Here is a 24,971-nt window from a genome sequence, read left to right on the forward strand (position 1 = left end):
TACTTGGTTTCCCCATAGGGCTTGAGTCTGGAGGACCATGCAAGGTCTTGGTTCTGTCCAAAACTTATGATCTTTTATGTACTCTTTTTTGTACTTGGTTTCCCCATAGGCTTGAGTCCGAGGACCATGCAAGGCCTTGGTTCTGTCCAAAACTTATGATCTTTCTTTGTACTTGGTTTCCCCATAGGCTTGAGTCCGAGGACCATGCAAGGCCTTGGTTCTGTCCAAAACATATGATTTTCTATGTACTTGGTTTCCCCATAGGCTTGTGTCCCTTTAGATTTTCTTTTTTGTACTTGGTTTCCCCATAGGCTTGAGTCCGAGGACCATGTAAGGCCTTGGTTCTGTCCAAAACTTATGATCTTTTTATGTACTTGGTTTCCCCATAGGCTTGAGTCCGAGGATCATGCAAGGCCTTGGTTCTGTCCAAAACTTATAAGATTTTTTTATGTACTTGGTTTCCCCATAGGCTTGAGTCCGAGGACCATGCAAGGCCTTGGTTCTATCCAAAACTTATAAGATTTTCTTTTTTTGCTTGGTTTCCCCATAGGCTTGAGTCCGAGGACCATGCAAGGCCTTGGTTCTGTCCAAAACTTATGATCTTTTATGTACTTGGTTTCCCCATAGGCTTGAGTCCGAGGACCATGCAAGGCCTTGGTTTTGTCCAAAACTTATAAGATTTTTTTATGTACTTGGTTTCCCCATAGACTTGAGTCCGAGGACCATGCAAGGCCTTGGTTCTGTCCAAAACTTATAAGATTTTTTTATGTACTTGGTTTCCCCATAGACTTGAGTCCGAAGACCATGCAAGGCCTTGGTTCTGTCCAAAACTTATAAGATTTTTTTATGTACTTGGTTTCCCCATAGGCTTGAGTCCGAGGACCATGCAAGGCCTTGGTTCTGTCCAAAACTTATGATCTTTTTATGTACTTGGTTTCCCCATAGGCTTGAGTCCGAGGACCATGCAAGGCTTGGTTCTGTCCAAAACTTATGATCTTTTTATGTACTTGGTTTCCCCATAGGCTTGAGTCCGAGGACCATGCAAGGCCTTGGTTCTGTCCAAAACTTATAAGATTTTTTTATGTACTTGGTTTCCCCATAGGCTTGAGTCCGAGGACCATGCAAAGCCTTGGTTCTGTCCAAAACTTATAAGATTTTCTTTTTTGTACTTGGTTTCCCCATAGGGTTGAGTCCGAGGACCATGCAAGGCCTTGGTTCTGTCCAAAACTTATGAGATTTTCTTTTTTTTTTTACTTGATTTATTTTTTCGACCATAAGCCCCTACACCAGGGCGGGGAAAGTTGGCTCGAGGCTGGAAGCCCCTAGAGATGCCCGCGCCCTTAGTACTGCGAGGCGTAGCCCCTAGCAGAAGTTTTCGTCGGAGCGACAATTATATGTCGCCGGAGACGGAGGAGATCCCAGAAATTTCTGCTTGCCAATGAGTTGATTCCACCGCCACCTGCGCTAACGCGCAAGCTTTTCCCACAGACGGCGCCAATTGTAAGGACACAATTCTCTGGCGGCCCAATAAGGATGTTGGGCTCGCGCATGAAAGATCCCTCACAATATGATTTGTAGAGAGTGGGCTTGAAAAGCTAGCCGTTGGTCGCGGGGCGGTGCCCGGTCCTGGTTTTAGAGGAATTCGTGTAGAAAAAGGATTTGGGCTTGAACGTTTAAGCCCTACGGCATCGCATCCTATGGGATGGGCCTCCTCGGACTTGATCCGAGGACCATTAGGGTCTTACCCCGGTTACCCGACGATGGGTTTTTTTTTTCTGTAATCTCAGATGTTGTTGAGATGTTCTCCCCCAGATCGTCTCCCTTTTTTGGAGGTGGAATGGGAGTCCCCTTCAGATTTACTTACTTTCTTCTTTTATACTCGCTTGCATTCGCTGTCCTTCGTCCACGTGTAGAGTCAATATTTACAAAAACTGACATTTGTCCCATCAGTCCAATCCCGAAATTGTTGGGGATGGTTTGATAAAGCTAAAGAGTACGGCTCTGTCAGGGGCAGCGCATTGAATGGCAATGAGAGTAGCTTTCCCGGATATTCTTAGATTCTCTTTTAAGCTTGGCCCTATACCGGTTTTATCCTTCTTCTTTTGGTGAGGTTTTGGATCTGCCGAGGACTGAGTTGTCCTCGGCTGCACCACAAAAATGTTTGGTGCTCTGCATTGTAGAGCTTGGGCCGTAGTTCTTCTCGGCTCGGGCCTTTGGACTCTCTAAGGGCGAATGGGCCTGGTCCATGAATTATTGGGCCCCACAATATTCATAAGCATATTTTATGGTATATGTATTTATAATTAAAAATATATTTACAAATAAAATAATTTTTTTTCTTTCACATAAAATTAGAATAAAATAAATTTTATAGCATAAAACATAAAATTAATCTAATTTATAAAAAAAAACACTGAATAAAAAAGAAAGCATGAGTTTATAATACAACTAAATAAACAAATAAAGAATGAGGAATCAAAGGGAATGAAAAAAAGTGTGAAAAGTTACCTAAGAGCATTTGTACCATACAATGCAAAATAGAAAAATGTGTAAAAAATGGCTCAATTTTACGATCCAGCCCCAAAATCTCCCATATCAATCAATTTTTAAAGATGTGCAAATTTGCAAATAGAAAAAAAAAAAAAAAGTTATAATGTCAATTTATCACTTTGATCTAAAAAAAAAAAAATGTCAAACTACCACTCATGATAGACCTAGCAAAAGAGTGGACCCATCCGATAACTCAACCCAAATTTGAATTAAAAATATCTGATTAAGCTGTGAACCAGTCTGTTTTTTTCTTTTCTTTTCTTTTTGGGTAGAAATTTACTTTAAACCTTAGTTTAAGCGTAGTCGAAATTCAACCCTATAGTATCAAATTAAACCCAAAACTTTTGAAAGGTGACTAATTAAATCCTAGAGAGAGAGAGAGAGAGAGAGAGACTTTTTGGCTTTTGCTGTTGATTTTAAATACTAATTAGTAGTCATAACAATTTGTAAGCGTAACCACTAACACGGCAATTGTTTCAATGTTAATCGTGAAAGAAACAAGTCCGGAAAATCATAGGAAAAAGCCACAAGACAAGCCACATATTAATGTAAAAAGAAAAGGAAAAGATTATAAGCAAAACAAAGGGTTCCTTCATGTGCATGAACCGCCCGTGTAAAGAAAAATAATGGTAAAACTGTAAAAATGCCCGCTTGCGCGTTGCGTCAAACCAAAATCCCAATACCCCAAACGATCGAAACACCCATTCATATGGCCATGAACCTGTAATCTACGGCTACACCCACTCCCAGCACCAACCACAAAATAGTGCAAACTTGCAGACATTTTACAAATAACAGGACGATGCACTGCAAGGGCAAAAGAAAATGAATAATGAAAATGAAAGATGACTTTTCAGCAAAATAAGTGAAGATAGCTTGCTTTTGATAATTGATTAGAGATTTATAGAAAGCTTATAAGAATAATTATAATTTTGTGTCTATCCATAGGGTGTTTTAAAAAAATAAAAAATTAAATTAAATGTACATATTAGTAGTTGTATACATGTACTATGATTGTTTTTTTATTATATAAAATTAACGTTGATATGACAACGTTTAGCTAGTGTGAAGCCAAAATTTTTATCCCTTAGGATGCTAGAATTCATAACTCATAAATGAAGTAAATTTCCAATTGCTAATTGAATAAATCACTAAGTCAAATAAAAGTCAAATAATTTTGATTTTGTATATATTATAGATTATAGATTATAGTTTAGTAGAGTTATGGGTTTATTTTTATGGTTAGAAATTTCCACCACTCAATTCCTTTTTTCCTTCTCTTCTACAAAGAATGTATCATCTTAAAAAATTGGGATAATGAAAGTAAAAAAGTTAACTATTATACATTTTAGCCACTAAACAAGATCAATGACCAGAAAGATGCAGTTTTACATACAAAACTCTCAAATATTAATCACAAATTTATGCATCCTTCCAAGCAAAATTTACAAAACTAAAAAAGAATAGAATTTGCAAATTGCACTACTGTTCTATTCAAACTTCAAAGACATTCACGCGTTTTCTTGGTCAACAAAACGCAGACTGTGAGGTGATGACTCATGACTGTGACTGATGAACATGCAAAGAGAACTATGCAGTAGGTTTTATCAAAAAAAAAAAAAAAGAAAAAAAAAAAAGGAACATTAAAAGCTGCCGTCAATCATTCAAAAATTAAAATGGTCACTTCACTTTGATTTCTGCTAGTGGATCTAGATTTATTGATCCTACCGTGCAATACATGAATTGAATTATTTATTTATTTATTTTTTTGGAGAAGAACGTGAATTGAACCAAAATAAAATTAAGTTCTAATTATTCACCAAAAAATAAAATTTAGTTTTTTTTAATCAAAGAAAAATCAATTAAAGAAAAATATTTTCAAACACTTTTTTTTCTTTTGAAAAATAAACTAACCGTTAAAAACACAACCACTTAACTAAATTCTCTTACCCAACACTCATTTATATTATTATCTTATTAAAGTGATATCAATTTATACACTTTTAGTAATAAATTTTGTAATACTTTTAACATAATTTCCTTATATAAAAATATTGTTTCATCAATTGGAACTTATCACCTTCATATATCATGAAAAATATGTTTGTCATCAATTTTGGTAAAAAAAATAGAAGGGAAGAAAGAAAGGACTCTACATATAAACACTATTATATTTGTTGCATGCTGTTCCTTAAAAAAAATGAAATAAAGTGGAGGCCTACGAGCAACCCAGTAGATAGAGGGAATGAGGAACTTACATTGGGTAAACAATCATGAAAGTGGAGACGAAGCAGAGAAGCACCCTGGAGGGGTTGTTTCGAAATGGCAGAATGAACAACTGATTGAACGGTTATAAACACCTTTGGACAACTTTTAGAGTAGAAATTTGTAGAGAGTTTAGCAGAGGAGCTTCCAGTGAAAATCACGAGAACTGCTAATGAAACTATGACTAGGAAAGAAGAAGCAGAATGAGAAGTAGAATGAGCAGCCATTTCCTTGCTTAATAATCAAACTTAGAAGGAAGGCTGTGTTTGCTCAGAAAAAAGAAGAAGGAAGGCCGTGTTAAGTGTTTGCCAAGAACTTTGTAGGGTATTTGGGTTATATATAGAGGTCTAAGTTCATCAAAAAAAATATATGAAGAGTATTTGGCTATTTGCATGGGCAGGCGCATAGTATTTGGCTATTTGCATGGGCAGGCATAACATTAATTTCAACATCTAGAAATTAAAGAAAAAGTAGGTAACAGCAATGAATTTGGTAGCATGACACATCAACTGTACTGAAGTGAAGAAGGATGCTTTTCCTGCCCGTCACTTTCAGTGCTGAAGTTTATTTTTATTTTTATTTTATTTTTTTATCAAAAAAACTTTTAATTAATATATACTTTTTAGAATGATATGTAGTATCTATAGCCCCTAATTAATAGGAATTTATTAATCTGTGTCTTAAAAATACACAATAGTAAATCAATTTTAAAAAAACTTATTGAGAATTAAAAAAAAATTTGACAAATTTTTCAATTCTCATTAAAATTTTTTCAAAACTAAATTTGTTAATATATATCTTAAGACACGTATTTACCAGATCCTAAATAATATTCAAGTTGCTTTCTTTTATTACACGAAAATGACGGGCAGGAAAAGCATTACACGAAAATGAAAATGACGGGGAGGAAAAGCATTACATGAAAATGACGAGGAGGAAAAGCATTACACGAAAATGACGGGCAGGAAAAGCATCATTCTTCACTGTCATTTTTCACTTTCATTTATTACAGGAAAGTGACGGGCAGGAAAAGCATCATTCTACACTTCATACCGACCTGCTAGCATGCTTATCCAAAAAAAGACAGACCTGAAAGCATATTCCCTTCCGCAAGTACAATTTCTATATTTGCACTTGAAAAAAATATAAAATTTAAAAAAACTGTAAATAAACTAATAAAATTTAAACGAAAAAATTCCTAGCAACTAAGTTAATGGTATGGTCTTTAAAATGCTGACACGTATATCTTTAGTATTCATTTCTTAGCCTTACAGTGTGTGCCCACTGAATGACATAATGTTTGTTGACCCTAAAACCACTAAAAGACACGGTATTCCTACCCAAATACGATCATCTTAAAATTATTTTAACGTAAGTAGTATTAGATAACCATGATATAACATTAAAACTTGTGCATGCGTTTGAGATCTCTTTGTTTGTGTTTTGGTTTTTTGGCTGAGAGAGAGATCTGTGGTATTCCTACAGCTTTGTTTGCTGTTGTTGTTGTTGTTGTTGCATGATAAACATATCTTTGCTCCAGTTTTTTAAAAATTTTATTCATTAGGGTCAAAGGTACCATAATATGCAAGCAGAGTGTACCTTGTTTCTATACTTTCAAGTTCATTGATCATTTTGCTGCACATTATCTTTATCTCCCTCTGAATTTTGTTCTACTATGTCAGCTGCTATTTGTAGTAATGAATGTCTAAATCCAAAGTGCACCTCAAAACTAACAAAACTCAAATTTTGATTGTTGATGTTCAATAGTCTGTCAGGATAAGGCAAGCTTTCTATTCAGTTCTAGAGTAAAATCATTAAAAATCAGATGGACAACTCTGATATCTCTAAGCAGTTGGAGAACATTAGAGCACGGATACAACAGTGGACAGTCATCTAACCCTAGTAGAGAAGATAAGAACCAGGTGTACACTGGATCACTTCCTCCAGACAGGGCCGGCTCAATGAATTTGGGGGACCTAGGCGAAAACTTTAAATGGGGCCTTTTATTATATTTAATTATAAATTCATATATTTTTTTCAATTAAAATTTATTTTTCTTGCTTTTTGAGAGGCAAAATTACTAATTAAATTTTTGCATTCAAGTTCCGCTAACATTTCCTTTTCAATTGGTAATATGACTAATCCACTTAATCTTTCTTGTGACATAGTTGATCTTAAATAGGATTTTATTAATTTTAATTTTGAAAAACTTATTTCTGCGGAAGCAACTGCAACAGCTATAGTTAGTAATATTCTGAAAGTAATACATGCATTTGGAAAAGATTCTAGCCTCTTTATATAATTTAGTACATTAATTGGAGAGTTTTCATTTATTTGCAAAACTTCTTTTAAAACTTTTAGTTCTAAAAATAAATTTAAGCCATCAATATCGGAATTAGTTTCATGTGTGAGAAAATATTCAAGATTAAGACAATTTTTTTTCAAACTATACAATTTTTTAATTTGGTGGGATATTATATAATATATTATTACTATTTGGGGGCCCTTTATCAGTGAGGGCCTTAGGCCACTGCCTAAGTGGCCTATAGCTTCAGCCGGCCCTGCCTCTAGATGTGATCCCTGTGAATCGAAGAGATCCAAACACTGACCTAAGAACAGCACAAACATTTAGGCTCCCTACACTCCCTGAAAAATTTAATAATATTCCGAGTTTGGATGGTCTAGTAGTATCTAAAGATGATTTCTTAGATAATGAATGGGCTGACAGACCTGCTGTTAGACTGACAACATTAACAGATCAACAAGTATGTCAGCTGGGAAGGTTTCTATTGCATTCTTTACAGACAAGGATATCCAGACAAGGTGTTGCAGTCATTTTTGTTTTAGCATTCCATTTGAGAGCTCCAGGAGTAGGATCCACTGAAAGAATGTTTGAAGCTACAGATCCACATAGTAAACCATCTGATAGAGAGTATAGTGACTTTGAAGATGTCCTAGTACCCACAAGAGAATCAATTCAAGCATCAGAGCATGGAGATGTAGTAGAGAATGCCAAAGCGTACTCATTCTTAGCTGCATCAATGCTCCGATTGTTCACACGATCCCCTGAAAACTATTGCCCAGCTTGGAATCACATTGTCAATGGATTTAAAACTTTTTACGTTCGTCATTGTCCTGTTACTAAAATTGTTCCTAAAGCAGAGGTGATCCAGGCCATCCATGTACATTTTGCTTATGATAAAGTGTTAGTTTTTAGACCCCTTAAACAATTGATTTAACCTAGGTAATTAGCTAAGCTGTTACTTAGTCCAATTAAACAAGTCTAGGTTATCATAATATAAAAGATCAAATCATGCAAAGCAGCAGAAAATAAATAACACAAGATATGATCATCCAGGAAACCAAACCGGTAAAAACCTGGGGAGGATTTGACCTAGCTATTCTCAAGGTAAACTTGAATCCACTATCTTGAAAGAATCGAAGTTCATACAATAAGACTTACAAACCCCCACGCTCGACTTCTTATTGCTACCAACCAGTAGAACTTACTAACACGACCACGTGCAAGCTCCGAATCCACAGACTCCTTCTTTCTTGGATTCACCACCAGATAAAAGCACACCCGCTTGTGTTTTCTTTAAGTTTCAATGGCAGCAACTGAATTGATTATCAAGGCATAGATAACTCTTCTCCTTGAAAACCCTAAGTTTGTGTAAAGGAAAGCTCTTCTAGATCTCACAAGAGATTTACACAAACCGCAATTATGAGCAACACTAAAACGTGGCTAGGGTTTGCCTTTTATACTTAGGACAAATAAGAAACCCTAAAAACGTTTTAAAACACTTAGGGCTGAGTTGGAAAAATCTGCAGAAAAACATTCTGCCCGAGCTTCGATCGATCGAGCCAGGCTGAAAGGCACAATCCTTTTCTACTTTAACTCGATTCCAACTTTACATAGATGCACAACTTTGAGCTAGACTTAAACACTTCTAAACACATTGTTTTGATCATGGTTTGCCAACAATACAAATTAGAGTTCTAAATACATAAATCCTAAGTCTTTAGAACCTAACAAACTCCCCCTTTGGCAATCCGTGACAAAACACAACTAGAAGCTCAAAGTTTACAAAATAAAAAGCCTTTTACAAAAATAATGCTCATAAAACAAATTCAATCCTAACTACTATCCATCAGTTGCAAGTGTAGACAGCAGCTCAATTGAATCAACCTGTATATTTCCTGAAACACTAAACAAAATGCATAACCACATGTGTGGAAACAATACAAGTAAACAAAATAACTTCTTGATTTCAAACAACACACAAATAAAGACATATATCAATGAATAACTCATAAATATAAATCAATAAGTAGTTTGAAACAAGAAACATATAAAGTACCAACAAAACATAAAACTCCCATAAAAAACATGGCAAGAGCTAAAAAAGTAAAGTACAAAGTGAAGCACCTAGATACAATCTAAACTCCACAAGCTCCAACCAAAATAAATAAAAACTCCCCCTGAAAGTAAAAACTCTACAAAGTACTCCCCTTTTTTTGTGACGGAATGCTAAAGGGCAAACAAACTCTCCATCATCAAAAGAGAGGTGGTCTAAACTGCGCCAACTCCGCATGCAAAGCACGGATCTCATCGAGTACGTCCACCAAAATCTGTCAATGAGCCGTCTGAACGGTCAAGACATGATCCAACGTGCGACAAATTTCTGAATCATCCGAAGCAGTCGGTGGAGGAACATCAGCAGTAGCAGCAGCACCTGATGTCTCAGCAGTATCAGTACCTGTAGAAGAGGGAGAAGAGGGAACAGCACCAAATGACGCATCCCTAGGACGGGAAGGAGCAACTCTCAAGTGAGCAGCCCTCTGTCGAAGGAAAGTGGCACCTATGGGAGCAATCACATGCACAGGTTCACCAGACAGAAAACCATCTAGACCTAAAAAGAGAAAAATCCTATGAATAAAAATAGGATGAATAAGTGCATGCCCTACGACAGAACTCTTATGAACCTCGTTCAAAGAACGAAGGAACAAATGAGGAAAACTGATCGTAGAACTAGAAGCAAAAGTATACAAAAACACACATCACTCTAGAGGGATGGTGTGGAAGTGAGAAATAGGCCACAACGAATAACACACTATCCTAAAGAAAAGGTAAGCAGTCTCGGTAAGCTCAGCGGACGTGATCTGAGGATCAGAACCCCACTGGATAAATGACCCAGTGATGTATGACATGACTACATCTAAAGTGGGTGACTCATCATAGGGATAGACAGGCTCCCGAACAACCGGCGCCCCAAGAGCCTCAGCCACTACTCGAGGGGTAATGGTGAACTCTACACCTCGTATCCAACTCCTAACAAGGGTGTTGGAATTATAAACGTGGCAAGAGAGGTTCGAGAAGAACTCTCTAATCAGGGCGGTCGGAGGTGGATGATCTATCTCTAAGAGAGACAACCAATCTCTAGACTCAAAATTGGCCCTAATGGCCAGATCAAGCTCATCTAAAACAACAGCTCGTTCAGCCCATATCTTACGCTTACTGTTCAGGGTCTCAAAGGCTTCTCTACACTTATCATTCCTAAACAACTCAACCGTAGTGGGAGACTTAGAGGAAGTGGAAGTGGTCTTATGGGCTCTAGTTTTCTTAGGCATGGTGCTAGGATAAGGACCAACACATAGAGAAAAAAAAAAACACAAAAAACAAAACCAAGGGCAGACTGCAAGTTAGCACAAAAACAGAATATAGATTAAACATCTATATGATGCATGAACAAGTTAAATGACATGATGCATGTTCTAATGCAGTGCAATTAAGTCCAACAAGTTCAAATTCACAAAATTTGGCTTGAACATAGAGGTATTAACACAAAAACCCCAAATTTTTGAAAAACCACTTGATCAATTTGAAAAATATTGACGAATTGATCATCACACATGATAGAAATCACAAATTAATGACCAAATTCATTAATGTAACAAGCCAATTTCATCAATTTAACCCAATTAGACAAAATCCCCAATTCGGAACAATTTCAAACCCTAGAATTTTCAATTTCTCAAAAACCACAAAATTGATCAAATTAAACTACAAGAATCATCATTATAGCATCATAGAACAAAAACCCATTGATCAATTTCACCAAAACATGTTTGAATCATCAAAAACCCCAATATTTAGAAAGTGCCAAAAATACCCACAATAATGCATGAAAAATGTATGAAAACATGAAATAAAATGCAAAAGAAATGGCAAAAGAGACTTACCGGCCTTCAAGGACAAAAACCTTGCAAAACATTTGGAGGAAAATGACAAAAAATTGATGGTGGAGCCCTTAGCCAAGTCGGAGAGAGAGAAAAGTTGAAAAACTTTTTGAAAAAGTCATTTTGAAAAAGACAATTTGACCTTTTAAAAAACATGTTTCACGAGTTTCGATCGATCGAAAAATAGCCTCGATCGATCGAAACAGACAGAGACTCTATTTAAACAATTTTAAACAAGTTCGATCGATCGAAACAGACAGAGGCTCTCTTTATCAAATTTAGAAATTTTCGATCGATCGAAAAACAGAATGGATCGATCGAAATGGGCAGAGGCTCACTAAATTTAAGGAAAAACACATTTTTTTGAAAAAAAAATTTAAAATTAACTCAAAGCATTGAAATTTAAGAACAAAATGCATGAGGATGAGATGATATGATTTTCAAAAACAATCATTTTAAGCCCAAATTCCCCAAAACAAAATTTCTTGCATACTTCAAAAATTTTAAAGCAATAAATTAATTTTGCAGAAAATTCAAAGTATTTGCAAAACATGGTTGGTTAGATTATAAACACACACAATAACATGTACAAAGTTTAGCAAAGAGTAACTTGTGTAGTGTATGCAACTAGCAAAAGTTTGAGATACATGTGAGGTGATATGTAAATAGTAATCAATCACAAAGTCTACAAAATTCATCACAAAGTCTACAAAATTCATCACAAAGAATTTAAAAGAGACTATCACCTAAAGAGTTACATCATATAACTCTCACATCTCCTAGATCATAAGCTTGCAATCATGTAAGTTTCTTGTATTTATGCCTCATAATATATACATACCAATTTTAAGTCATGTGAGTTTGGCATTAAGCCTAATAGTACACACCAATTTTAAGTGTTAAGCAATTTAAACCGAGGCTTCACCTTATGTTCTTTTTGTGCATGTGCTACATTTTCTTGAACACAAAATCTTATGATATGCACTAAGGTATTTATGATTGGCTGGTGAATAGTGGTGAGATGGTTATTTATGCATTTCTCTAAAAGTTCAAGTCAAACATTTAAAAACATGTGGCTTCAAGATTAAGACAGAATAATCAAAAACCATAAACATCTTTTCCACACAACATGCACTACAAAACTTCAACGAGTAAAGTACAATAAGTAAGCTCATCAAAGCTAAACAAGGTACAAAAGACATGTTATGTGAAAATAAATTGACCAACCTTATTCTCAAAAACCAAGAAGGATAGTAAAAACAAAATTTGCTTCCTTTTTCTCCTTTTTTTTTTTTTTATTATTAAAAAAAACACCTAGAATGAAATGCATGAATGTTATGCAATGCAAATCCTAGAAAACAAAAAAAAAACAAAAACAACACCAAAGAACAATGGTCAAAAAGGGTAGAGCAATTAAGCACAAGGACTATGTCAGAAAGACTCAATTAGTTCGAGTATTTTGTATTCAAGACCTTTTAGATGCACCATGAGCATTGGAGTTCTTATTCACATGAGAATGATTACCAATTCTAGGATTGGAATAAAAGTTTAAAGCCTTTACTAAATCACCAATAAGTACCATAGGATCAAGTGCTTAAGGCACAGGTACTTTTGGTTTGTTTGCTCTCTTTGCAGCTTGCAGCTTGTAACAGTTTGGAGGAATGTGTCCTGACTTACCACAAAAGTGACAAACCCATGCAGGCTTATCATGTGTCTTGTCCTTAGATAGGGTAGGCTTCCTAGACTTAGACTCTTTCAGATCAACCCTAATCTTCCTAGATGATGAACCTTCTAAGCATTTAACAACCTCACTTACAGGGGGTTTGACAGTTTCACTCACTATCTCACTCACGGAAGGTTCAGAAGAAGAAGATGAAGGAACAAACTTTGTGGAATGGGGAGCAGACACAGAGATGCTTTCAACATAACCTAATCCAGTTTTGTCAGAAGAAGACTTTTGAACACTCAGCATTTGATCAAGTTTAGAACTAGTAGATCTAGCAACGGATAAATCAAGTTCCAAAGATTTAACTTTATCAAGCAAAAGCATGTTTTCAGTTTTCACATTGTTCAAAAAATCATTAGTATCAAACAGTTTAACAAGCAAATTCTTTTTTTCAAGCTCAAGAGATTCAATTTTCTTCAAGCCAAGTTCAACATTCATAGCATCCTTTGCAGCAACTTTGCAAAGTTTATTATAGGCTTCTTGAAGATCTGCATCTTCAGAGAGTTCCCCATTAGAAGGGTTCTCTTCAATAGATATGCTCTCATCGACTACAGCAGTAGCGGTGAAAGCAATGAAGTTCCCATCCTCATCACAATCAGACTCATTATCAGAAACTTCAACATCACTAAGAGTTACAGCCATACCCTTACCCTTAGACTTCAAATAGGTAGGACATTCAAATTTCATGTGTCCATACCCTTGACATCCAAAACACTGAGAGCCCAAGGAATTATTGAAAAGTTGACCTACTTTTTCTCTAGGTTTATCATTATTGTTAACCTTAGTGGGATCATGCTTCCTAAAGTTTCTAGGTTCAACAGTGTTTGTGCCTCTTGCCTTTCTATTACTATTCCTGAGAAAGTTTCTAAAGTTCTTGGCAAGGTAAGCAATCTCTGTAGCAGAGAGCTCATCATCAAATCCACCACCTTCAACATCATCAACTGACTTAAGAGCCATTGATTTAGATTTGGTAGTTTTGGGTAGATCCAACTCATAGGATTGAAGAGATCCTACAAGTTAATCAACAGGGATGGAGTCCACATCCTTACTTTCAGTAATGGCAGTCACCTTGGGTCTAAAGTCTTCAGTCAAGGATCTAAGAATCTTCCTAACAATTTTAGGTTGATCATAAATTTCACCCAAGTTAAAAGTAGAATTAACAATACCATTCAATTTAGTATAGAATTCAGCAAAAGATTCATCATCAGACATCCTGATGCTTTCAAATTTAGAAGTCAATTGCTACAATTTATTGATTTTGACAGCCTTTGTGCTTTCATGCACAGTCTGGAGGATATTACAAGTAGTATGAGCAACCTCAACATTAAAGATTCTCTTAAATTCCTCCATAGAAACAGCGTTAAAGATCGCATTCATAGCCTTGCTATTAAACGAAGTTGCTTCTTTTTGAGAAGTTTCCCACTCACTAACAGGAGTAGTGGGCTTCTCCCATCCGTATTCAACGGAGTTCCACACTCTCTCATCAATAGATTTCAGGAATACTTTCATCCTTACTTTCCAATAAGCATAATTATTTTCATCGAAGTGAGGAGGAATAACTAGAGAGTGTCCGTATTCCATGACAACAGGGGTCAATGATCAGATCAATGATCAAAGGATCAACAACAAAAGAGCAACCCGCTCTGATACCACTTGCTAGTTTTTAGACCCCTTAAACAATTGATTTAACCTAGGTAATTAGCCAAATTGTTACTTAGTCCAATTAAACAAGTCTAGGTTATCACAATATAAAAGATCAAATCATGCAAAACAGCGGAAAATAAATAACATAAGATATGATCACCCAGGAAACCAAACCGATAAAAACCTGGGGAGGATTTGACCTAGCTATCCTCAAGGTAAACTTGAATCTACTATCTTGAAAGAATCGAAGTTCATACAATAAGACTTACAAGCCTCCACACTCGACTTCTTATTGCTACCAACCAGTAGAACTTACTGACACGACCACGTGCAAGCTCCGAATCCACGGACTCCTTCTTTCTTGGATTCACCACCAGATACAAGCACACCCGCTTGTGTTTTCTTTAAGCTTCAATGACAGCAACTGAATTGATCATCAAGGCGCAGATAACTCTTCTCCTTAAAAACCCTAAGTTTGTGTAAAGGAAAACTCCTCTAGATCTCACAAGAGATTTACATAAACCGCAATTATGAGCAACACTAAAACGTGGCTAAGGTTTGACTTTTATACTTAGGACAAATAAGTAACCCTAAAAACGTTTTAAAACACTTAGGGTTGAGTTGGAAAAATTTGCAGAAAAACATTCTGCCCGAGTTTCGATTGATCGAGCCTGTCTTTCGATCAATCGAGCCAGGCCGAAAGGCACAATCCTTTCCTACTTTAACTCGATTCCAACTTTATATAGATGCACAACTTTGAGCTAGACTTAAACACTTCTAAACACATTGTTTTGATCATGGTTTGCCAACAATACAAATTAAAGTTCTAAATACATAAATCCTAAGTCTTTAGAACCTAACATAAAGTATTCAAAGCTACATTATACAGATTGTTATATATGTCTAACTCAAAGCCCAGCAATGATAGTCTCAAGGGATTTCTGTACGATAACCATCTGTCTCACAATGGTATGCATATCGTTTCAATATTCTGTAGGCTCCGTGATGCTTTAAATTGCAATCCTGATATTTTGTTAAAGGCTATACGGACCCCACAATTTGACCGGCAGATTCAAGCTCTGGTGAAAATTCTTGGACACATGAATGAAGAAGTAGGTCAACATGAGAGGCAGATGTGGAAATATGGGAGAATTTTCGATGAAAAATTCATGTCTGTATTACAGACAAAAGCATGTCCTAAATTGGTAATGATGTTAGCTGCTGCTCTTCAACAAGAAAGACCTGAAGGAGCAGAGAATATTCTAAAAATCAAACAACTTGAAGATGTGAGTGAGGAAAATAAAAAGAAATGTATTATGGCTGCCGAAGCTGTGAGAAAGATGATTAAATCCTCACACAAACAAATAGCCTGATTCATCGTCTGCAATTGAGTAAGTTATTGACCTTCATATATCTTCCATGGACAACTTTTTTCTTTTCCTTTTATGTAAGGATTCTCTGCATTTATTTAAGTAAGATAATACATCCTATGTTCAGATGGCTGTGTCAAGTAGGCACTTTTTTTCCTCCATGGAGGACATCCTAGACTTACGTAATTTGACTAATTTCAGTTTTAACTATTGTGATGCTCTAGTACATAACCTGTGTACATTGGGCCTCAGATTTGTTTGATCTTTTAAATAAAACGTCATATTTACCTATATATGTTGTTTATATGTAAAAGCATAGCTCCTCTTGATCGAACATAACATTTTCATAGGCATCCTAATACATTCACTTTCTAGTAGGTCAATCTCGGTGTATTGATCATGATGTGATTAAAGGATGTGTTAAGTCAAAATCAATAAGAACTGGGGCAGTAAATGAGTCAAGTTGTTTATAAATAACTCAAGGCTAGCTTGGGAAAAGATTTGTTTATGTTCATTTGTTTAACAACTAAGCCAAGCCCAAACCCAAGTTTAGGCTCGATTGTTAAACGAACCAAGCTCTAACATAATAATGTGTTTGTGAAAAAGCTAGTGAACATGAGACTCGATTTAACTATATATAATCAGGGGCGGAGCCACGTTGCCCCTTGGGGGGGCCGTGGCCCCTGCAAAAAAAAAAAAAAAAAGTCCACCAGCCTATATAGAAATTTTAATTGGACTCCCCAATGATGTACATCCGGCCCCCCCTCCCATTTCTGTTCAATTCACTCCCAGGCCCCAGCATGCTCTAGTTTCAATTGTAGGCCTCTTTTATCTTCTAATAAAACAAAACATGGCCCCCTTATATTTAAATACCCAAAGACACTACCCAACAAAATAACATTTTATCACCTATTCTCAATCTCAAAATCAGAACCCTTTCTTTTGCTATTCTTTTTAGAGAGGTGCTACGTCTACAAAATTTTTACAGTATTTTTATAAATCATAAGTGGTTAGTTGTTATTGGTTCAAATTTGAACCTAACACTAAGATTACTTTTTTACTTCAACAATAACAATCAGTAACAACCTGCCATTTAGGATTTGTTGTAAAAATATTGTGAAAATATTGTAGACATATCATTTCTCTTCTTTTTATTCTCTTCTTGTCTTCTGTGTACACGCCACCGCCCACTCCACTGGTACCAGCAGCCCCCAAACAAAACAAAACCTCAGCTTAGCCCTCCTTTCAAACTCAGTCCTCATGATCCCAAAAAAAAAAACCTGACCATTATTTTCTTTCTTCTTGCTTTCTTAAAATAAGTCATTCAAAGGGTGAGTTTTCAGTTTTCTTTTCTTTCTTCAGCACTACACCTTCATCTCCTTTTTTAGTGTTTTTTTTTTTTTTTTTTTTACTTCTTCTTAACTATATACGCTTACTTAAATATTTACATGCACTTTAATTTTTCATAGATTTTTAGAGAAATATATGATTGAAGGCATAGGGAGGCATGAATAACATCCATATAATTAATAATAGGAATGATGATAGGTTGACTGTTTAAATTATAGTGGAATTTTTTTTTCTCTTAAGTACGAATAACATCCATATAATTAAGTAAAAATTTCTAATTAAGAGTTTATTTTTTACGTTCTTTTCAGGTTAATTTTTGAGTCATATTCTTAAAGAATTATGAGCAAACGAAAAACAATTGATGCATTCTTTAAGAAAAAAGATGTTAGCAATTCAGAATTTAGGACACCTATGGTTGTAGAAACAAATGTGGCTGTAGAAATAAATGTTGATACTTCAATGCCTAATGAACACCCTTCCAAATGTTCAAGAATTCAATCTGAAAAGATAGATTGTGATCCAGGATCATGTAAACAAATATGTGAATTTCCTATCAACAAACAAGATGAAACCGACGAGCTTGCCTTAAAGAAGGTCCATATCAACCTAAAAAAATAGACTGTCCATACAACAATGATAATCATCGTCATCGAAAATCGGCCCCCCCATGTAAAAAATCCTGGATACGCCCCTGTATATAATATTATATATTTATATGTATATATCTAATAATGTACTGAATTAGACTTGAAATTGTAAGTTTGTAAATGAGTTCATACGATATCAAATTATTATTTTGTAGTTTATTGATGATATAAACAGTCCCTTTGTAGTAAAAATTATAATTTTTGTAAATCCATGAATGAAAATTATTTTATCTAAATTATTAGCATAGATTTTGAAGGGATAATTTTTTGTTGTTGTTGTGATTTTACTATATATGAGAAAAGAATAAGTTAACATGTAGTTTTGTTTGGTGATTAACTCAAGTTTGGCTTGTGTTGAAATATATTTAAATGAACAATCTTGAATTTTTAATATTTGGCTCGTTTATAGCCCCTAATAAGGACACCATTGGAGGGTAACGGGTATTTGTATACTTTTATTATTTTATGTTAGTAGTATATAAAGACGGTAGGCACACTTACACTATCGTACACTGCATTTATATCTCCCTCTCTCTTCCTCTCCCTCTCTATGTGCGTCTCTCTTGATGAATAAGTAATTTTATTGATCAAAAAACACTTGAATTACAACTTCAAACAAAGTAGGATACCCTGCTGCTAAATCAACACTAGAAGACACCTAACATAGTACATTCCCCTACTACAAACACATTGCCTACCCGTAAGGCTGTAACAAGCAGGTCCTCACCCTTATACCAGTGCAAAGAAACCGAGCCTACAAACATGGTATTTAACCAATACACAGCTACAAGCAAAGTCCTACCCTACAAACAACAGTCCACACACCTATTACAACAATACAAGCAGAGCAAAAAGTTAAAAACTAAACAAATGAACTTCCTCTCACTACAAGCAGACACAGTGGATGGAAATTTTACCAACTACAAAATTATCTTGTTATGAGAGGAATTAGGCACTCCTTTGCAAAAATTAGCCTTCCATCTGACATCACTCAAAACTTGCTTTAATAGCCTCCTCTGACAAACTATTGCTACTATACACACTGGCATTACGTTGCAACCATATGTGATACACTAACTTGAAAAATATAGCTTTAACCCCTCCCATCTTCAAAATTCGAAGACCCCACTGCAAACATTCAGACCAAGAAGATATAGCTTGGTGAAAATCACAAAATCCCAGCATTTGGGACCAGATCCTACCGGTGATAGAACATTCAAAAAACAGGTGGTCTGTTTCTGCAAAATACACAGCACATCACCAACATACCCCTGTTTTAGAAGCCTTTCTCAAGTTGATAACCTATTTAGAATTGCTAACCAGAAAATAAATGAGTGTTTAGGAATGGAAGCAGGATGCCACACCAATTTCCACTAAGGCACTCATCATGCTTAGCTCTAATCTCAAGCTGAAGAGCAAAGGCATATACCAGATTTGGAGATTTATCAATGCATAGAATCCTGATCACCCAAGTGTATCCTTGAGAGATCTACTTGCATAATCACCATTTCTTCATATCTAGCAGGTGGGCAATCCTGCAACCATTCTTCAACAATCTATATACTCTGGCATTCAAAGAGCTAGAAGCTTCAACAACTATTCTGTAATTAAACTAAGGCAGCGAAGCCCCCTTAGGATGCCAATTATCATTCCACACAAAGGCCTTTTCACCATTGCCAATTGAGTGTTAAATCCATGGTCTAACAGTGACCCTAAGCTTAAGAATTTTTCTCCGTCCCCATGAACATCACTGGGGAATGTTAACAACCCAGAAACTTCTACCTCTTAATAGGTAAACATGCACCAAGCAACCCATAGTGAACCTGCCTGAGTGAAAAGGTTCCAAATATGTTTAATAATAGCAATCTTGTTCAAATCTTGGATCCTCTTTAAGTCCTAAACCTCCTTCAGGGTTTGGAGAATATACCCTGTCCCATGCCACTTTAGCTCCTTTAGCCCCAGTATCAATACCCTTCCACAAATAGCTATTGAAGCTCTTCTCAATCTGCTTGATCACTTCCATTGGCAGGATAAGCACATTACACCAAAGGCTTGTATGCTATACAAGAAAGATTGGATCAATTGCAGCCTACCAGCGAATGCCAATCTTCTAGCAGACCGAGAATGGATCCTAGCTGAGATCTTATCTATCAAAGGCTTGCAGTCCCTACTTGAGAGCTTACCGATATCAATGGTAAGCCTAAATATCGAATAGACAATTGCCCTTCAATAAACTCTAGTGAAGCTAAAAGTTGAGTTTTTGACTTAGTAGGAGGAGTGGCTCCAAAGAAAACCTCACCTTTGCTGCAATTTTCCTACAAACCTGACATGGCCTTGAATTCATCCAAAAAATTTTAAACAAATTTTTATGGAGGTTGGATCAGCACTTAAAAAATCATTAGATTGTCAGCCAAACATAAAATCTCGGGTTAAACTGAAATCCATGCTCCTTAGTGATCCTTTCTCTCATAAGCCTAGAAAATGCTTCCATTGCAGAAACAAAGAGTTAGGGTGACAAAGGGTCACCCTGCCTCAAGCGTTTGCATCCTCTAAAATACCCAACAAGACTGCCATTAAAAGCAACAGAGAATTTAGGCGAAGTTATTCTTACCTCCAACCACTGCAAGAACTTATCAGGAATACCACAAGCTGCTAAACATACTGAATTGAGTCATACGCCTTCATTAAATCGACTTTAATAGTGCACCTAGCTACCCCTTTCTCCTTGTGATAGTCCCTTACCATTTCTACCTGTGATAAACACTGTTTGAGTAGAGCCAATCACATCAGCAAGGCAAAGCTTTAGTCTATTTGCTAGGATTTTTGTGATTCACTTCTAAATGATATTACAACATGATATGGATCTCCCATTTTTGAGGGATTTGGCACTTTAGGGACAAGAGTAATGATGGTAGAATTCACTTCACAATAATTTCCCTGAAGAGAAGAAGGAACTTATAGCTTTTGAAACATCTTCCTTGACTATATCCCAAGACTTCTTGTAGAAATGAACAGAGTATCCATCCGGGCCTAGTGCCTTCTTTTTTTTTTGCGTGGATTATTTAAGTAAAATTTATTCAAATCATAAAAAAGAATCACCCAAGTATACACAATGTATACAGCTGGGGAAACAGAGTCCGGGCCTAGTGCCTTATCCCTTTTAATGGAAAACAGGGTCCTTATTTCTTATGCTGTCACCTCCCCTTGAAGCATAGCCTTCTATTCTCAAGGATTCTTGATTCCATTAGTTTATCCAAGTTGTTAATCTTGGCCACATCAATATGAGCAGGAGAACCTAGCAACCAAACAAATATCTAATCTGATCCTTCGTTGATCTAACCCTGACAGTCCAATGAAAAAACCAGTATTTTGATCTCCCAGATTTAGCCTACTATTCCTGGACTTCTACTTTAGAAAGCTCTCCTCAGCATAGCTCAAAGACATAAAACAATGAGACTTCTCTTGTTCCTACTGCAGCAATGTTTATTGTCTAGGGAAAAGCAGGAGTGTTCTTTGAACAGCCCCAAGTTCCTCTAGCTTTTTGGACTCTTTTAAGTGATAAGCGTCCAAGATGATCTTTATTAAATTTTTTTAACTCAGCCTTCAAAGCAAACAGAACATAGGAACCCCAATAACCTCCTGAGACTAGATTGAACTAACCAAATGCATAAACTTAGGATGATCAGTTCAAAAAGTAAAAAACTGAAATGCTTTGGATAACTGTTTACCTCTACTTGTGAGAACATAAAGGAAGTTGCATGATCAGAAACACTAGGAGGAAGGAACTCCACTCCAATGGGAGGAAAACAATCAAATCTAACTGGATTGACTAGTATCTTGTCAAGCTTTAATGCCTTGAATTGAAAATCCTCACTTCTATTGGTCCAAGTGTACAAAGGCCCAATATAGAGATTATCTAGAACCTCCAGCTCTATTTAGCAATGACAAAACTCCTCTTCAAATGAAATAGAACCCAAACCTCCAAACCTTTCATCAGGCCCCTTTACAATATTAAAGTCACCACCTATCAAACATGGCTGATCACCAATCTGGGACTTGAGGCTATGCAAATTTGACCATAAATTCTTCCTCACAATACCACTATTTGAGCCATAAACAAAGGAAGCATAAAATGAGTATCCTTGTGGTAAAGTAATCGCACAATGATTTAGTTGATCACTACAAACCCATATTCTACCTAAATAATGACCTCTTTGTCATCATGGAAACTTCAGCCAGGAACAATCGCCTTCATAATGCCGAAACCTTCTAATGTACAATTTTACCTCTTTCTGTTTAAAGGGGTCATTAAGGCCCCTAATATTCCATATAATGAAATTCATATGAAACCTGTACTTTGCAGAGGGTTACAAAAGGCGGTTTTGGTAGGGGTGTTTAATCAACAGTTTTTAGTGTTTAAACATCACAACACGTATTTCCACAACATTTTTTTAACTCACATGAATTTCCACAACACTTAAACAATGATACTAGAAATTTCTAACCAAACGGGCCCTAACATTCTTTACCCCTTTTATCTCTCCTTGCACTGCATGTGTCTCCTAGTGTTTCTTCTTCTTTTTGCTTTTGATTATAGCCCCTTGCTGCATTGCAGCTTCAACGAACTGTTTTATAGTACTGTCCATCAGAGTGTTCACTATCTTTCAGTTTAGGAGATAATGCTGAAGGTTCACCAATTTCCCAAATACTCACTATAGTAACTTCCAAAGCTTTATCTAATACAGAATTTCTCATTGGAGTATATCTTATCTACATCCTCTCATTTGAAGAACTATTCACAGGAACCATCACTTGGGACCTCAATGAACTTCCCATAGGATTCGGCTCTGGCCTAATCTTCTCATTTTGAAGTGACACGTTAACAGAATTATACCCTTGAGGTTGTAATGGACTTAGGGGAGCTCCATTACTCATTTTCTGCTCCTTATTGACATCCCCAACCTGCTCAGTTGGCTTCTCCTTCATCTTGTTCTTTAACGGGCATGAATGAAACAGAGTGACCAAAGATTTTGCAATTGACACAACTCTGAGGTTTCCAGGGATAGACCACTTTAACCTCCAAATATACATCTTTCCTCAGTTCTACAGAGATAGTCGTAGGTAGTGGACTATTAGCTTCAATTTCCACACAAACCTTCAAACCTTCGAACCCAAGCCACTTCTGTTTCTCCTTGAGAGAATCAGTATATAATGGAATGCCCACCCCACTCGTGATATGACTCAGGCACTCGGGGTTCCAATATTCAACTGGTAAGTGAAAGATCTTGATCCAAATCAGAATCCTTCTGGGATTGAACTTGATAGCTTGTAACCCAGGTTGCCATTTATGAAGAATAAGGGACTTGTTTGCTGCAAACCATAATCAAGCTTCAAGAATTTCATCCCTTACCCGTGCATCCTCAAAGTTTAAACAAGAATAACCCTCTTTCCGTGGTCATCACTTCCACCTTGCCAAGTTGGCTCCATTGATGGTCCACAAAATTCTTTACCAGATGGAAAGGTAGAGATTAATCCATGAATTGACCCCCCAAATAATTCACCCGTTCTCCAACGCCTTCCTCCACTGCATCCCAAGGGGCTTTACAATAGTTCTGCCATTTATCCTCTCTGGAATAAAGAATTCAAGCACTGCAGGTTGGTCCCTACAATCTCAAAATAGAGCTTGCCAATCTGAGATAGTGGGTCTAGCAAAAGAGATTTTTATCATCCAAATTTCAAATCAATGAAGACTCAGATTTTGGTGGGAGATGATAGTATTCCTTCCTTGCGTATTGTGTATTCTATAATTCTTTTAGTGGCTATGGATCATCTACGTTAGAGACTTCAATTTAGGATGATTAAGCTTTGGTCACTTCTTTAGGGAGGCAGGGCCTCTCGTAATGGTGGTTGGAGTAACTTTACTAGAGGTGTTTTTGGTGGTAATTCTTGTTTTGGGGGCCGTGGTAGTAATTCTAATGTTGGAAGTTGAGGTTTTGGAAATTATAGTTACGGGATTGGTGCTTTTGGTAGAGGCCGAGGAAGAGATGGTGTTTGGCGTTTGTCATTTTACTCATTGTGGGGGTGTAAATCATATAGTAATATGGTGTTATGATCTTCATGTTAAACCTTGGGCTAACCCAGCTAACCAGGTTTCTACTCCAACTACATCTACTAGTGATTCCATCACTCTTTCCTGGGAGGAATGTAATGCGTTACTTCAGTAGCAAGACAAACTATTAGTATTTGATATGGCACATTTGCTCATTAGGTAATATAGCATGTTTTTCATCTCTTCTTTCAATTCCGTCAGTAATAGACTCAATGGCTTCACTCACATGGCTGGTAAGACCAATTTATTTTTCCACTTTTTAAATTTTCAGTCAACTATATTCTGTTGTCATAGCTGATGGCCTATTGCAAGCTCACTAAATCCCTTAATTGTTCAGTAATCTTTTATCCTTCCAATTTTGTTTTTCAGGACCTCAAGTTGAAGAGGATGATTGGTGGAGGTCATGAATGGGATGGTCTTTATTACCTTAGTTGAGCTTCTGCAAGTGGTAGTCTTAAAAGCATTACAAACAGGGGCGTCACCTCATTAGTGGCACTATTGTCTCTTTAGTCTTATTGTGGGATTAAACATCAAACCTCTCGTGGCTACTCCTTAACAAAACTTCGGTTGCATAACGAAAAGAGAGACATTTTGTTGAAGTTTCAAGGACTATTATGCTTCAATTGCATCTTCTTGAACATTTGTTAGGGGATGCCATTCTTAGTACTGCATGTTATCTTATTAACTCTGATGACTTCCTCTATTAGTGGCGTAATTCCTTATTTTGTTCTATATCCTGGTAAGCCTTTGTTTTCTCATTTGATGTTTGGCTTTGTATGTTTTGTCTAGGTCTTTACTCTAGGACATAGGTTGATTCCTAGTCCTAGGGCCATCAAGTGTGTCTTTCATGGTTATTCCAAAACTCAGAAATGATGTAACTGAGAATCCTTAGTCTTAAAGGAATGTTATGTGTGTAGATGTTACCTTGTTTGAAGGTACACTCCCTTCTTCTCTTCTGGAATGTCATTGCATATTATTGTTGTTCTCTACTCTTTTTAACCTTATATTTTCTCCTTTCCACCTTCTAATACATTTGCGGTCTCCTCTGGCGTCCAAAGTTTGTGGTCTCC

General features: G+C 36.3%; 1 long non-coding RNA gene across 1 annotated transcript; it reads left to right on the forward strand.

Annotated features, from left to right (window-relative positions):
* Nucleotides 1–15,294: 15,294 nt before the first annotated feature.
* Nucleotides 15,295–24,597, forward strand: LOC115965686. Its single transcript, XR_004086140.1, has 2 exons — nt 15,295–15,816; nt 24,271–24,597. It is a non-coding gene; the product is annotated as an uncharacterized LOC115965686 (long non-coding RNA).
* The last annotated feature ends 374 nt before the right edge of the window (nt 24,598–24,971 follow it).

Source organism: Quercus lobata, chromosome 10, assembly GCF_001633185.2.
Source record: "Quercus lobata isolate SW786 chromosome 10, ValleyOak3.0 Primary Assembly, whole genome shotgun sequence".
NCBI lineage: Eukaryota > Viridiplantae > Streptophyta > Magnoliopsida > Fagales > Fagaceae > Quercus > Quercus lobata.